General features: G+C 52.9%; 1 long non-coding RNA gene across 1 annotated transcript; it reads right to left on the bottom strand.

The window, feature by feature from the left end:
* Positions 1–12,312: 12,312 nt before the first annotated feature.
* Positions 12,313–13,967, bottom strand: LOC135984090 (uncharacterized). Its single transcript, XR_010601998.1, has 3 exons — positions 13,251–13,967; positions 13,095–13,152; positions 12,313–12,970 (listed from the first exon to the last, which is right to left on the bottom strand). It is a non-coding gene; the product is annotated as an uncharacterized LOC135984090 (long non-coding RNA).
* Positions 13,968–15,831: the final 1,864 nt, after the last annotated feature.

Raw genomic sequence — 15,831 nt, 5'->3', positions numbered from 1 at the left:
ACTTCTCCCCTGTTACCTGGCACCCCAAAGTGGGGGCATTTGTCTCACGCAGGCCAAGGTGTCCGCTCCCCACAGACACTGGCCCAGTTACAACCCCAGTCTGCGCAGGGCGACACTGGGTTCGGGAAGCGGGGCGGCTTTCCCTGTCCAACCCCATGGGGTTCCTGAGCCCTGGAGCTGCTCTAGGTGGTGTGGGGAGGTCCCTACCTAACCGTCTCTCTCTCTCCCCCACCCCACTCCTAGTTGCTGGAGGACAGGGCCAAACAGCTCTGCTTCCTCCGTGCTGTCCCACGTCTGTGGTTCTTGACCTGACCTGCTGGAGGGGCGGGACACCCGGGAGCCGCACATCTCAAAAGCGGCCCTCGTGGAGAGCATTGCGGTGAGTGGGACCCGGTGCCTGGCCCCTGGGGCGAGGGACCCAGATATGGGAGGAAGAGTTAGTGGGGCTGGAGTGGGGAGCAGACGACAGTGGTTCCTGGGGCTGGGGAGCAGGGAAGGGGGAAATTCTGACACCGATCGGGAGCTGGCAGTGGGGGAATTGTAAGGCCGGAAGGGAGGGAAGGGGAGGGAGGAATTGTGTGGGAGAGGGGGAAGGAAGTTTGACAGATGGGCGGAATGGGGGGCCCAGCTGGTTGGGGGTGGGGGTGACACTGGCTGTTTCTGCAGAGCACTTTGGTCTCCTCCCTGGGAAGCGCCTGTGAGTCTGCGGGGCCTGAGTCTCACATGCGATTTTATCTTCTTGGGGTCTCTTAGGAACTGATTGAAAATCTGCCCCTGGTGCCAGAGCCAACCGACGTCATCTCCAGCTCCATGGCCGCGGTTTGCAGCCTCAGGTACCAGGACCTTCCCATCCAGCTGCCCTAACCCTGGTGCTGATCGGGTCCGGAGCCGGGAGTCCCAGATCCTCTCTGGCCTACATTACCCCCAGCTGTGGCTGTTCGTGTCCCCCAGCAGAGGAGGTGGGAACTTCCCCTCTTTCCTGGCTGCGGGGTGATTTCACTCCCATAACGTTAGAGTGGCCGTAGGGAGGGGATCACTGCGGGGGAGGGGGGTCATGTCCCTGTCAGTGCTAGTGCCACTCCGGTGCTGCCAAGTATAACACGGGCTCCTCTCTCCTGCCAGCAAACTGAAGCCGCCGCTTGCCCTGGAGCTGGAGTCACGCCTCCTGCGGGCTGTTCTTTATAGCGTATTTGCCATGGGCACTGGGCAGGATGGCATCCACTTCCAGGTAGGTCATGATCCTACTTCTCCGTCCCAGGAGCAGGAGCCACCTTTGGTCCCTGCTCCCTCGGTTTGATGGAGCTGCTGAGAATCGGGGAGGGGGAGCAGAGCTGGGAACAGGCCCAGGCAGGGCGGAGGGGGGACAACACAAACTCTCAGGGAGGGCCCCTTCCCTTCAGGGGGGATTGTGTTACCCCTCTGTGGCTGAACCCAGCCTTCCCTCTCCTCATTCTCTGCTCTGCTGCCTGGACTCTCCCGGGGATCCTACCTCCCACCCATTGCGGTTTGGCTGTTCCATAGTCTGCTGGGTGCCAGGCCCTGCGCAGAGAACTGCTAAGAGCAAGGATTGAAGAGGCAGCAGGCATCCGGCCCTGAACTCTTGCTAAGTGTCCCTGGAGAGAAGGGAATGGCAGAGGCCAGGATGTGCCTTTTGAGTCTGGCCAGGCCTCCCCCGAGAACCACCCTGGTCCCGTGACTGGTGTAGCCCCATGTCCCATGACTGACGGGTGCTCCCTCTTCTTGCAGGCTCTGTACAACCTAGAGGGCCTGGAAACCATGCTCAGGTGCCTGCTCACCGAGACCCCCACCACAGACAAGCTGGAGCACCTCTTGGAGGTGAGTAGAATGGGAGGGTCTGGGGCGGAATTTCCCCTGAACCCCGTGGGAGGGCTGCAAAGGAGAGACTAGAAGCGTCACGTTTCCATTGTGTCCTCCCAGCTTGGACCCAAGCGGCCACACGTTCCCAGAGCTGTCAGTGCAGTGCCATGTTGGGACCCTTACGCCTCACGGGGTGGGGGCGCGGGGGAGCAGGGGAGCAGGGGAAGGAGCTGGGAGTGTCAGCCAGAGCTCTGCATGGCAGAATTACGCACTAACAGTGAGCACCAGGCCTGGCTGGGGACTGAGAGACTGAAACCCCTGTGAGATGCAGGACATGGGCCTCTGAGAAAAGTCTCTGGCTCCTTTCTAGGGAGACCCTGAGATACAGGAGGAGCCTCAGGGAATCAGCTCTTCTGTCCTAGGGACACTGCAGTTCCCGGAGGCATTGTCCTCATGGCCGCTCCATCCATCCTACCAAGGCCTTTGCAGCCGTGGTCTGGGGTCCAGGGCATGTGCCTTGATCCTGACGTGCTGTTCATGGATCAGGAGTTCAGAGCAAATAGACCAGCCCCAAGACCGAACATTGTCCCAGCCTGGAGAGACAATGAGTTTGTGCCCAGCAAGACGTGGGCAGTGTCATGAAACCCCACATGAGGAGTCAGCTATTCCCCCCTGGGCACAAGGTCTCAGCCCCATGGGAGGGGGAGAGGCTCGTTTGTAGAGCATGTACGCCTGCCCGCTGACCCTCCCTTGCCTCCTTCTCCCGCAGCACGTCCATTTTTGGCTCCAGTCCAAAAACATTCAGGAGAGAGTTAGAGCCATACGGTGCAGCGCTGCCCTGCTCCAATTCGCCACCTCCCTGCCCGGATTTGACGTAAGTGACCTTTGACCCCAGCATCCTGCAGAGTCAGGGCTTGAGTCAAGTTCCTCATCCCCTGGCTAATTGGTCGGCCCTGGGTCCGTGAGGGACTGCGTTCCACAGGCCACGGGCTGGCAGGGTCGTGCCTGGCCTCACGGCCCTTGTTATTCTGGAGCAGCCTGGCAGCGAGTGCTCATAGAGGGCCCTTGCCCTGGTCCCTTTGCTTCAAGCTCCTTTGGGGTCAGAGAGAAAGAGGGCTCTAGTTCCTCTCCCTCAGCGCCTCCTACAGATGGATGGGAGCAGAGCTCTGGCCCAGAGGAGCTGGGGAGCTGAAGGGAGAATGTTGATGGATTCCCCTCTTCTCCTCCCACCAGACCTCCCCCGATTTCCCTAAGGCGGGCAACTTTGTCCTGCAGCTGGGTCTGTACATCTCGGACCCAGCCAACGACATCAGCCAGCAAGCCAGGAGCGGGCTACGTTGGCTGCAGAGGCTCCTGCTGCAGAGGAGGGGTAAGAAACCCAGCTGGGCAATGGGGCCCCATAGAAGTGAGTCCCTTGGCGACTAGCTCCAGCTGGCCATTGGGACACCAATAGAACTAAGGTCTCTTCTGTTAGACCAACTGCAGCAGGGCAGAGGGACCTCAATGGAAACAAGGCCCCTGTTTTGGGCCCCCCAGTTGCTGGCCAAGGGACCCTACAGAAAGAAGCCCCCTCCTCTGAGACCGAACCCAGTTTAGATGATGTCTCACACTCATCTCCCTAATTCAGGGAGAGAGGAAGGGGACGAACGTGCCAGGGAAATTGGCAGCTTTACCTCAGAGCCTGGCTCCGTCCCCCAGCCCAGGGAAATCAGCCCACCCAGGGGGCAGCCAGCTGGTGAGGGGACAGGAACGGAGCTATTGAGACACGTGGAGGGAAAGAGCCCACCATGAGGGCAGGGGCAGGGACCACAGGAGAAGGACCAAAGCTTGTAGGATGTCACCAGTTGGGTAGCTAGGGCCAGATCCTGACTTCAGTGGGTGGGGAGGGGGGGTTCTCAGTATTAGACACCACTGTTAACAGGCGCCCACTCCCAGAGCACCATGGCCATAAGGGTCCATGATTGCTGTGATGAATGAGACAAATCCCCCTTCAGCTACTTAATCGCCTGGTCCATTGGGTGCTCCGAGGACCCCGGCCAGTGTTCACCCAGCAAAGGGAACAGAAGGAAACCGGATGCCAACCCTCCCCAATGGGTGTGTCTCTCTTCCCCAGGATTGAACATCCAAGAGGCAAGCCATCTGTGGTGCCGGGACAGGCTCCGGGACACCGAGCGCCTGGCCTACAGCCATATGGCCAGGGTGGGGGAGGTAAGGACTCTCCGCTGGTGCATTGCAGCAGCTCAGGTGTGGGGCTGTCTCCCCCTGCAGTTAGTATGTTATGGAGAGGGAGGGATAGCTCAGTGGTTTGAGCATTGGCCTGCTAAACCCAGGCTTATGAGTTCAATCCTTGAGGGGGCCATTTAGGGATCTGGGGCAAAAATCTGTTGGATGATTTAGTTGGTGTTGGCCCTGCTTTGAGCAGGGGGTTGGACTAGATGACCTCCTGAGGTCCTTTCCAACTCTGATATTCTATGATACTTATTTCCAGCTGACAGCGTTCGGCTGCAAGAGGCCGAGGACTCTGGGTTGGAGCCTTGCTAATGGTCCAGGCTTGTGTGTGTTCCATGGCTCTACGTCTACGTGGCATACAAGGGATCCCCTGGGGGGTTGAGTTAATGGAGGATTGTATCTCCGGGGATCTGGCTCCGCTCACTCTCCCTGGCTGACAGCCTGGTGTCTGAGAGGGGAGCCCCTGGGTCAGTGAGTTGGGAAGCTCACACCAGATCCCCATTGGAGTCCCTGCACCCTGTGGAAGCACAGGCTCGGTGTGGGGTTTGCCCAGCACCATGGCGAGTCAGGGAGCAGAACCTGCCCCTGCGGTGGGGTGAAGGACACCGAGCTCCTTTCCTGGGCTGAGTCACTGCACCATGACACTCGTGGGAATATCAGTGGGGTGAGGAGCGGGAATGGAAGCAGATCTAAAAGGCCCTTTCCTCTAGCGGGTGAGCTGCAGGAGATATCGCTGCTGGGAGCAGTAGGGATCCTTTATTGTCTGTGTGAGCTGGTTCCAGAGTGCGCAGACACATTCCCAGCATGTCATGGCACCTGCGGTGAATCCTGCTCCAGAAAGAGCTATTCCTCAGTGCCTGCAACCTCTTACTGACGGGGGTTCCTTGGTCCATGGGACCCCAAAGGTTGGCTGCCCCAGGACTCTTCTTCATCTTGTGAGATACTAGAGGGATTTGGAGCCTGGTTCTGGGCAACTAACAAGGGCTGTGGTGCTGTTGGTTTTAGGTCTTTGGACAGATCTTTTCAGAGGGCCAGAGAATATCGTTCATCCAGGCGGCACTTCTGGCAATACATGACCCCCAGATCCGTATCAGCCAGGCTGGGCTGGTGCTAACGTACTCCATCCTGGGGGAAGCCGGACAGCTGATAGGGGATGAGGTAACCAAAGAAGGATCAACTGGGGAGGGAGCCTCAGGGCCTTTCACCTCCCGGCCATTGAAAGTCATTCCCATCCCATCCCCATGCGCTGACCTGGGAGCAAAGAGAGGATGAACCCAGGCAGGTGCCATTGGTCGGTGCCAGCTTGTCCCCTGAGCAGCTCAAAGCAGAGCAGACCCAGCTCTCCAGCAAGGCTATTTCCTAACATTCATCACATCAACACGACACGCTGCCATTGCTCATACTAGGGGCTGCCAATTCCCCATGTGACCACTGTGAGCCTTTCCCACCCCTCAGGGCCTCAAGCTGGTTCCTAGGGCTCTGGGATCGTGTTATCCCAGCCACCCCCTGCTCTGGGAGAACTGGAGGAGTCAGTCAGCAGAGGCTGCTCAAGTGTCCCATGCCCCAGAGCCACTGTCCATGACGTCATCTTAACAACAGGGGCGTCCCTTGGGAAAAGGTGTCCACATCCTCTCACCCCCCGGCACTACTGCCCAGAGCCTCCCAGCCCCTCAGGTGGAGGAGGCGAGGGTGGCTGAGGGGGGGGTCAGCTCTGCTCCCCAGAATCTGGGTTTGGGGGTAGAACAGCTCTCACGGGGGGCCTGAGAGGAATGGGGGCAGGAGTTCATTCCACAATGGTGAGAGAGGAGTTGGAGGTCACTAGAGCGGAGACAAGATTGCATCTCCGGGATTGGGTGCGGGAATCCGTCCCTCAGACGTGGGGAGGGGTGGGGTGGAAATTCTGCCGGTTCCCATTGCCGTTAATGTCCTTCGTTGCCATGGGTGTCTAGTCTCTGACTGATTCTTGTTCCCTTTCAGCAGGAGGATGTTAGAGCCACAATCATGGCACACCTGTTCTACATCCGGTTCTTGCGCCAGGTGCCCAAAGCACTGCAGGGGCTCTGCGCAGTGGGACACCTTTGAAGTCCCCTCTCCTCCCTCGCATGACCAGAAGCTCCCACTCCCTGCCGCAGGTACTGCTCTGTCTCACTGGGCCTGGGGGAGAAGGGCTGGGGGGAGTGGACATAAACCCCACAGCACTGAGAGAAAACCAGGCCGAGCACCTCAGTCTCACCACCATGCCCCTCCCCGACCCCTGGAGCTGGGGTCAAGCCAGTTACGGTCGCTGCCTCCAGGCCCAGAGGCCAGTTTCGTAAGCATCAGGCTGTCAGGGCCGTGGGGCTGGCCCAGAAATGAGAGCATCTGCAGAGCCAGGGGTTATCCTCAAGAACCATTGCAGTCTGGGAGGGGTGGCCCGACGTGGAGCCCCTCCCCTGCCGTCACTGCTCAGACCTTCCCATGGCCCGTGTCACCCTGCTGCAGTGAATGTCTGACCATCCCCCACCTGGGGCCCAAGCCACCCGGCCTGTATCTGAACCCTTCCCAGCCAGGAATGAAACTCCCCCCTAGCACCTTGGGGCAAGGAAAGCTCCTCCCCATCTGGCAGGTGGGGTCTGAGACACAGAGGAAGGGCTGTGCTCCTGGTCACACACTCCTAGGGATAGATCTGGGAACTGGAGTGGGTCCCAGGCTGGTCCCTTTCCCCCAGGGGCACCTTCGCTTTCTGCCCTTTATTCTCCCCTCCTGCTAGGGGGTCTCTGAGTGTGAAAGGAACCAGGAGGGTGATGGGGTCCTGGCACAATGCCGGGGTGGGAGCTCCCCTTGGCTTGGACCCCAGAGTAAGAGACATCTTTGTCATCTTGCTCTCTTTCTTTTATTCCTAGGAAGGGAGTCCCCCAATGTGGGGTCTCTAGAGCTCCAGCTGGGCAGTGCCTAGGAGAACCTGTAAGTCATCCTGGTTCCCGCCTGCATGCACCACCCTGCCCTGCTCTGCCCTGCCCTGCGGTTCCTCACTATTGACTCTGGCTTGACCCTTGGCTCCGGTCTCTGGTTATGACTTCAGCGTGACCCTTCTTGGCTCCAAATGTTGGCTACCGACCCTGGTTCCGTATTCTCCTTGCCCTTCTCTAGTCCTGCTCCAGGCACCCCACCGACCCGCTCCAGCATTGCCTTCTCCTCCTCATCTTCCCCAAGCACTCCGACTTTGACTACCCAGCTTTGACCCTCGGCCTGTATCTGGACTCTGGCTTGACATTGACTTGGCTGATCTTTGGTCTCTGACTACCTGGCTACGACCTCTGGCCTGGACTTGGACACTATCTCTGCTTCTGCTTTGTCGATGGACTCTGATCTCGATTTTGACCCTGGTGTGTCCCTGGACCATGATTCTAGCACCACTCTTAGCCTAGGCACAATCCTGCACCTCCCTGCGACCTACGCTCCAACCACTGGGCCTAATTATCAGACGCAGCACCTAACATTAGGTGGTGCAACTTTTTACAGAAAAGCAGGCTCTCCGCAAGTAAGTGGCCCATATGCAACAGGGACACAGCAGTAGTATAAGGGCTCTACCCTACCGTCAATCAAAGCCTAATCCCACCCCTTCACCTCTTGGTCCCGCCGACCTGTCACCAGAAGTCCCACCCATGGGGTATTACTTCCGGGGTCAAGATGCCACCTGACCGGAAGCAAGGTGTGTCTTGTGACCCCTCTAAGAACTCCTCCCACCACCCGCTACCAATCAGGAGGGGTTTCATCCCGATAGGACCGCCCCGAGAGGAGATTTTGACCAATCAGGGTGACTTCCGGGGTGGGGGGGTGACCCCTCTAAGAACTCCCCACCACCACCCTCTACCACTCAGGAGGGGTTTTGTCCCGACCGGACCTCCCAGAGGTGAGATTTTGACTAATCAGGGTGACTTCCAGGTTGGGGTGACCCTTCCGGAAGTGAGGCGTGTGACCCCACTAAGAACTTCTCCCAAGGACCTCTGCCAATCAGAGTGCAGCACCATTGCCCCATAACTTCCAGGGCCAGATAGAGGAGGCGGCCATCTCTTACCAAGGACACGTGTTTTCCAAATCGCGGAAAGGCTGCTGCGAGGAAACATGGACTCCTTCACCACCCCCGTGAGAACTTCGGACTTTGTTTTAGCCCCGAGCACCTTTGGACTTGTGTGGAGAAAGCGCTACATCAGCGACAGTTCTGAGGAGGGCCCTTTGACCCTGCCCTTGATGGATACGTCGTAACCCGACCCTGAAACCCTCGTGAGGCACCCCGATGAGTGTGACGGCCTCTCTTTGTCCACCCCCTCAGAGGTGGAAGGCGATCGCGGCTCGGGGGAGGCACCGGCGGACAAAGTGAATGGAGAAGACGGAGCTCAGGTAAAATGAATGATTAAGAAGTGGCGGTCAATAGGGGTGGGTAGTGGGGTAGGAACCGGGGGTTGCGTAAATGAAAAAACAAGCAGTGGGGGTGCTTACACAGTTTCTTTTCTGAAAATCTCTCAACAGGTCGACGATGCCTTTTTAGAGACCTTTAAGAACTTACACATCGGAAGCCCTGTGCGAGCAAATATATCGTGCGTCAGCTGTTTTTGCTCATGTCTGAGACACAGATCTCAAGCTGAAAAGGACAAAATGGAAGAATGAACCATCTGAGACTCCGTTATGGTAGGGGTCATGGCATCCATTTTTACAGGTGGCTGTAAAAGATTGTGCTAAACCAGGCGATTAATAAAGCTTATTTAAATGTGTCAATATGAATGTGTCCCCTTTCATACTCGTGGTAGTAAAAGACGGTACCAGTAACAGTCATGTCTACACAGACGGCTCTGTTAAAGAAAATATATTACGCCCCCGGGGAAGTTGGGAGCTTCGGCGGGGTCAACCCTCTTTTTCAAGTGGCCAGAAAGCATAGTAAAACTTTAAACAGAAGACAGGTAACAGCATGGCTTTCAGACCAGGATGCTTACACTTTACACAAACCGGCTCGAATAAGTTTTAAAACAACAAGACCATTCTTTCAGATGTGGATGCGCAGCGGCAGGCAGATTTGGTGGATATGCACCGGTTCTCCGAACACAACAGTGGTTTTAAGTACATCTTAACAGTGATAGACATTCTTTCCAAATATGCCTGGGCCTTAGGCCTAAAAGACAAGACGAGTGGTGAGGTATCCAAGGCCTTTAAAGCTATTTTCAGTGACGGTCGCGTGCCTCAAAAATTACAAACCGATCAGGGGAAAGAATTTTAAACAAACCTTTAAGTGGATTGTTAAAGCGGCATGGAGTTCACCATTTTGTTACCAATAATGAAGTCAAAGCAGGGGTTATGGAGCGATTTAACAGAACTTTAAAAAATAGGATGTGGAGATATTTTACAGCCCATAACACCTTTCGCTACATTGACGTCTTAACCTGACTTTATAAAGAGTTACAACCAGAGCTTTCACAGAACTATACGTACCAGACCCGTTGATGTTAACCCTTCAAATTCTCTGAAGGTATGGAAAATGGTTTACGGAGATGGTTTTAAAATAAAACCGGTTGTTGCCCCTTTTAGAAAAGGTGACCACGTGAGATGAAGCCTTAACCAGGGGTCAGAGACCTGTATACCAATTAAAAGATTACGAGGGTGAGGCAGTTACTGGATCTTTTTACCCTGAAGAATTACAAAAAGTAAACCCCAAACGAGACAGGATTTACAGGATTAAAAAAGTTCTAGCATAGAAAGGAAAAGGGAGAAAAAAGCAGCTACCGGTGAAATGGTTGGGGTGGCCCGATAAGTTTAACAGCTGGGTGGAAGCTTCTCAACTCTGTGACATCTAGACACGAACAAAAGAGATTCCTTCTGCAAAGACAGAGAGAGAAAAATGAGCGATGGCTGGTTTTACATTACTTTGCCCAGCAATGCCAGCTCTGCAGTTTTTCCCCAAAACACCATCTTGAACTTTACAATACGGCTAATTAAGCCCTTGGATCTCCCGGGTGCCTGGGAGGTGGGGTTAGTGGAAATACAATACCCGCACAGCTGGAATACTATCAACGAAGACACCCCTTTCAAAATCACCTTTGGAGCTACAACGTGGAATTTCATCCTACGACGAGGTTGTTACTCGAGCATACCCGAATTACTGGAGCATATGAACAGCAACGTGGCTCGTCATCCCGGACCGCCTGAGGTGGTCATGAACTATGACCCTGTGGGTAGAAAAGTGAGACTTAAATCTACCGATTTTATGTTTGTGTTTTCTACTGGCGGGGAGCTAGCTAACATTCTGGGTTTGGGCCCCAATCGCAACGTCCAAAAATTCCCCTTCTCAGCAGACATCCCAGGTGGTTTTAACTCCTTGTATCTATACACGGATATCGTAGAACACCAGTTTGTGGGGGACTTCTCTATTCCCCTGTTACGCTGCGTCCCTGTCTGAGGAAGGAACAACGAGTTTGTTACCATCACCTAGGATAAACCTCATTACGTACCTGTCAGTAAACACCACATCGACACCATCACCATTGAAATAAAGACAGATCAGAACAGACATGTCTCATTTCGCTTCGGCAAGGTGATAGTCAAGCTGCATCTGCGGACGCGGAGAGAGCGAGGTTTCTAAAAAAGCAAAACCCTATTATGGCGATCCCCAAAAATTATGGCGACTCCACCATCTACAGGAACTATTACAAAGCCCAGGCTGGATACGCCCTTCCTGGATATCATGGGGCCCCCGTGATGTACGGGGCGGGTGTGGGTGGAATATGTCGTAGCCTCTTTCGAAAAGCCGTACCGCTTTAGAGGAGGGGGCTAGAGATTATTAAACCCCACGTAAAAACTGCCGCTCAAAACATAGCTAAAGATGTGGTAGGTCATGTCTCCCATGCTGTTCTGCAGAAGGTGGGGAATACAGCTACACAGGGAGGATCGGGGCTGATGTACATTAAAAGGAGGAAGAGAAAGAGAAATACGTCATACCCGCGATGCACAGGTCCCCCAAAACCCTTTAAAAGAAGGGCTTTGACACGCAGGGCCGGCCATAAGCGAAAGTCCAAGAGGAAACCTAGGCGAAAGAGGAGACGCGCTCTGCCTGGTAAAAGAGTCATATTTTAATCAACATGGCTTTTGTTCACTGCGGGTCTGAAGAGTGCACCAAATCCGAACTAGACTTGTTTCAAATAGCCCCTACACAGACCAGCCTGGAGAAAAGCATCTACATCGAGGTGCCGTCTCTATTGGCCATTACGGAGTCTGCCCCCATTGACTTTTTTATAGCAGGGAATGGCATAGATTATATGGATTTAAACAACACGCTGCTGTACCTGTGTTGCAAGATTGTAAAAGGAGACGGAACTGAACTGGCCGTGGACGCCGAAGTGGGCCTGGTGAATTACCCCGTGGCCTCTGTTTTCAGTCAGTTGGATGTCACGCTGGGAGACCACCTCATAAGCCAAAGCAATAACTGTTACCCTTACAGGGCCTTTATAGAATCGGTGCTCAATTACAGCGACTACACCCTCGCCATGCAATTTTCCGCCGGCCTGTTTTACAAAGACACGGCTGGACAACATGAAGAAACAGAGTTGAATGGAGGGAATCTAGGGTTTGTGAGGCGTGCAAAGCTGACGGCCGAGAGCAGAACGGTAGAGCTGCTGGGCCATTTACACAGCGACCTGTTTTTTCAAGAAAAACTTTTGTTAAACGGAGTGGATGTGAAAATTAAACTGACACGCAGTAAAGACGCTTTCTGTTTAATGGGCAGTGCGGCTGAAGGCTTTAAACTGCGCATTGTATCAGCGTCCCTTTTTGTGAAGAAAGTACGGGTGGCCCCAGGAGTCCGTCTGGGGCACGCGGAGGCCCTGCTTACCGCTAATGCTAAATACCCCGTGGACCGTGTGGGAATGAAAGTGTTTAGCTTCCCCGCGGGCAGCAGAGTCAGTAACCAGGAGAACCTGTTCTTGGGACAGTTACCCAAAATGCTTGTCCTAGGGAAAAAGAGGCCTCATGGGGGGTACACTAAATTTTGCAATTCCAAAATAATTTGCAAGGGGTCCAAATGTGTCATAGACTATATCGGGGTGTCCGAGAGGGTATTCTTTGGTTTTGTTTACGGCCGGAGGCTCTGCTCCTCCCCTGACTCTTCGGCTCTGTTCCCTGCGCCGCCGGAGCCCGGGAGGGGAAGTGCCCAGCCAGCGGCTGGGGTCCGGAGGCAAGGGGGCTGCCTGAAGCCCATAGCGCTCGGGCAGCTCAGCTCTTAAACAGAGCCGAAGAGTCAGGGGAGGAGCAGAGCAGCCGCGGGAGGGGAAGTGCCCGGCCGGCATTTTCCCGGACATGTTCGGCTTTTTGGCAATTCCCCCCGGACGGGGGTTTGATTGCCCAAAAGCCGGACATGTCCAGGAAAAACCGGACGTATGGTAACCCTATTTAAAATCCATTTGGCACAGAAACCCTTGTTAGTTTGAAACACACTTACCACCAGTTTAAAACCCACAGTTTGCAACCAAATACTTTTCAAAACCCCACGTGCATTTAAAAGCCACATGGTTGTTGTGTCCCCCCAGCCATGTGTGTTTGGGTTAGTTAGTAGCATTCCCTCTCCCCAAATGCCTCAAACCCCATTTTTAAAAACCCATCACATTATGCACAGTAAAAAAACCAAACAAACAAACAAAAAACACCTGTTAGTTTGAAACAAACCACGTACTTAAAAAAAAAAAAAAAAAAAAACCTATGCCTTGCACAGGACCCTCACACACACACAAAACAGCAGCTTTATAAAACACACCAAACCAAGTTTGCAGCCATAGACTTTTCAAAAACCCACATGCATTTAAAAGCCTGTTGCAACAAAATAAATAAATAAAGTTACCTTCCACTATGGGATAAAGTGTTGCAGGCACATGCTTGTTCTGTTCCCCCTCGTGTGTGTTTGGGCCTTCAGGTTCAAGAACAAGCAAAAATGTTAGTTAGTATTACCCTAATCCCTATACAGCCTGTGGAATACTTTTTTTTTTTAATTCAACAGTATTAAGCACAACTATAGTTAAAATGGTTTTTACCTTGGCCTGGTGGTGAAATGCAGTTTAAAGTTACTGGTTCCACGCTAAACAGATCACACTGCAATAAACATAGGCACCATTATTTACTATGACAGCCTGGGCAAAGAGTGGCATTATATAATATATAGTTTCAGAGTTAAAGACAGCAAGTCTTACCTCTTTTTGCAGTCCAGCAGCTATTCAAGAAAGTTTTCTGTTGAAAAGGACAAGCTCCAGCATACCTGAAGTTTTTATACCATCTTAGCCCATTGTTTCAAACAGACTTCAAGACAGTTGCTAACAGGTTAATTTAATCACCCCTCCCATAGCATTCCCTTTTGTGATCTGGGGTAGTGAAACCATTTTGTCTGCACAACAGGGCTTCCCTCCAGTTTTAAGTTAAAATACATTTGTGGCTTTCTTACAGTATTAAACAGTGCCCATTTCCAAGTGGGGGCCCTTTGCAGATCTCATTGAATGTCTTGGGGGTTGGTTGTTTTTTAAACCATGTTTCTTTCATGCTTAAAGTTTGGGGGGTGGGGTTGTTGCCTAGAAAGAATGACCCATAGCATTCAACCAAGTCCTGGGCCATATTTAAACTGTCCAATAGCGTTCCACCAACCCCAGGGGTTATATTTAAACTGTCCAGTAGCATCTGTGAATTCCTGAGGTTGAATTTCATTTCCTATTAATCAGAACTCAGCATCCACCCCCAGCCACCCCTTACTATGGGTGCACTCCCATGAAATGTAACCCTATAGCAACGAGGGTAAGTAATTGCAGTCACCCTGGCTATTCAGTGAGGGGTGTGTGTGTGGTTAAACCCATTCAGTTCAACAGACTAAGGATAGCTCAGTGGTTTAAGGATTGGCTTGCTAAGCTCAGGGTTATGAGTTTAAGCCTTGGTCTGGGGCAAAATCAATCTTTGGTCCTGCTAGTAAAGGCAGCTCTATGAGATAGGTATATCTCCATATTAACTCTATTGTCTGAACTAGCCTTGTTTGTTTTATTGTAAGCATATTTTTAGGATTTTTTTCCACCTCCCACCACAACATACATTTCAGCTTTTTGCTATACACACACAAAAACACAAGAGCTAATTCTCACAAACAATTTTTTTATTTAAAAAACTTATAGCTCCTTGAAAACAAACCAAACTGCTTCATTAAAACCTTTTAGCTCACTTAAAGGCCAAAGGCCTTCTAACAAAACACAGATAGTCACAAACCCCCTTTTCAAAAATTTACAGCTACCAAGTTTTATATCGCCTGTTTGTCCCCTCACCATTCTCTAACTTAATCCTCACCATTCTCTAACTTAATCCTTTTAGATTTCTTACCAATAGTTTTTTTCTTAAGCAGGGTTCTGGAACTCTTTGTGCAGACTAGACGGTCAATATAACGCTGTAAGCAGGCATCTTCCGGTTTGGTCCTATTCTTTAGAACACGGTCAGGGTCTGCACTGAATTGCACAGCATTTATCAAGGTCACCCCTTGCGCTAAATGTTCTTGGGTTAGGCACAGACATTGCATAGCAGAACCTATGGCAATAACAGTGTTTAATAAGCTTTCCAAACACAGCTCAGCACACAGGCCCCGGAGCTTGCAGTTTATATCCACTGAAGTCCAAGTCACACAGTCATGGTGCCTTTGGCCTGGCGCATCTATGACACAGCCCTCACAATCGTCAGAAAGCTTTTCCCTAAGGCAGTGTTTAAGGAGAGCATAAACAGCAACGCGTACAATAGTCCGCATGACTTTTTTACGCTCACGACGTGGCACTGGCTCAGTTAGTTCTATGCCAAACCGCCTCCTAAACTCCTCATAGCCATCATCCTCAGAGTCCTCTTCAACAACTTGTATCGATGTTGAGCAAAAACATGGTGGGCCCGGTTCATCTTCGCTGCTTGATGCAACGCTGTCCAGGGCCTGCGGGTCCTCTAGAAAGGCATCGTCGAGCTGTTGAGAAATTTTCAGAAAAGAAAACGTGTAAGCACCCCCACTGCTTGATTTTTAAGATAAGCAACCCCCGGTTCCTACCCCATTACCCACCCCTCCTCGACTGCCGCTTCTTAATCATTCATTTACCTGAGCGCCGTCTTTGCCGTTTGCCTTGTCCGCCGGTGACTCCCCCGAGCTGCAATCGCCTTCCACCTCTGAGGGGGTGGACAAAGAGAGACTGTCACGCTCATCGGGGTGTCTCACGAGGGTTTCGGGCCAAAGGGCTGGGCCAAAGGGCTCCCCTCGGTCGCTCCCGCCTCCTCCTCGGAACTGTCGCTGATGTAGCGTTTTCTCCACGGATGGTCAAAGGTGCTCGGGGCTAAAACAGAATCCGAAGTTCTCATGGGGGTGGTGAAGGAGTCCATGTTTCCTCTCAGCAGCCTTTCCGCGATTTCGAAAACACGTGTCCTTGGTAAGAGATGGCCGCCTCCTCTGTCTGGTGCTGGGACTTATGGGGTAATGGTGCTGCAGTCTGATTGGCGGAGGCCCTTGGGAGGAGTTCTTAGTGGGGTCACACGACTCACTTCCGGAGGGGTCACCCCAACCTGAAAGTCACTCTGATTGGTCAAAATCTCCTCTTGGGGAAGTCCTGTCAGGACGAAACCCCTCCTGATTGGTAGAGGCTGGTGGGGGTAGTTCTTAGAGGGATCACACGACCCACCTTGCTTCCGGTCAGGTGGCACGTTGACCCCGGAAGTAATACCCCCATGGGTGGGACTTCCGGCGACAGGTGGGATGGACCAAGGCTCTCTGGATTG

The sequence above is a fragment of the Chrysemys picta genome, chromosome 5 (assembly GCF_011386835.1).
Source record: "Chrysemys picta bellii isolate R12L10 chromosome 5, ASM1138683v2, whole genome shotgun sequence".
NCBI lineage: Eukaryota > Metazoa > Chordata > Testudines > Emydidae > Chrysemys > Chrysemys picta.
This window is presented reverse-complemented; position numbering and strand designations above follow the sequence as displayed.